The 503-nt window shown below is 42.9% G+C and overlaps 1 protein-coding gene across 1 annotated transcript in view; it reads left to right on the plus strand.

Moving 5' to 3' along the window:
* Positions 1-503, plus strand: part of LOC107700269 (general vesicular transport factor p115-like) — a 20,387-nt gene that overhangs the window by 14,602 nt on the left and 5,282 nt on the right. The window lies entirely within an intron of this gene.

Consider the following 503-nt stretch of genomic DNA (forward strand, 5'->3'; position numbering starts at 1 on the left):
GTTGTTTGTTCCTCCTGTTTGCTGTGCTCTTACTGACCCTGCAGCGCTGCCTTGGACTGCATGCTCTGGTCTCACTCAGAACTAATATTTCCCATTGCTTTTTCTGCTGCACAGTGCTTTCCTGTTTTGCTCTTTGCAAATAGTTTTTCTAAACGCGTTGATGATCTCGTGTCAGTTTTTCAGTGCTTAACTCTCTCCCAGCATCTGTTACTGCAGTTCAACCCTGAGAAAATCACTTAAAATCCCCCGAAGCATGACTTTTTGTCAACCTCTAAAACCCTTGCAGACGCTGCTTCTTTGGAAAAGTTGAAGGATGTTTTGAACGATGAAACCTTCTGCATAGAGTTTGATCGGAAATGTTCACAACAAACAGCAAATTAGTGCCGATATTCACTATGTTTGGGGTCCGTAAGAATTTTATTATTTTGAAAGAAAGAAATACTTTCTCTCACACGCACACACACACTCGCGCACACACACACACACACACACACACGCGCACA

This window comes from Sinocyclocheilus anshuiensis, unplaced genomic scaffold (assembly GCF_001515605.1).
Source record: "Sinocyclocheilus anshuiensis isolate Anshui unplaced genomic scaffold, SAMN03320099.WGS_v1.1 scaffold326, whole genome shotgun sequence".
Classification (NCBI taxonomy): Eukaryota; Metazoa; Chordata; class Actinopteri; order Cypriniformes; family Cyprinidae; genus Sinocyclocheilus; species Sinocyclocheilus anshuiensis.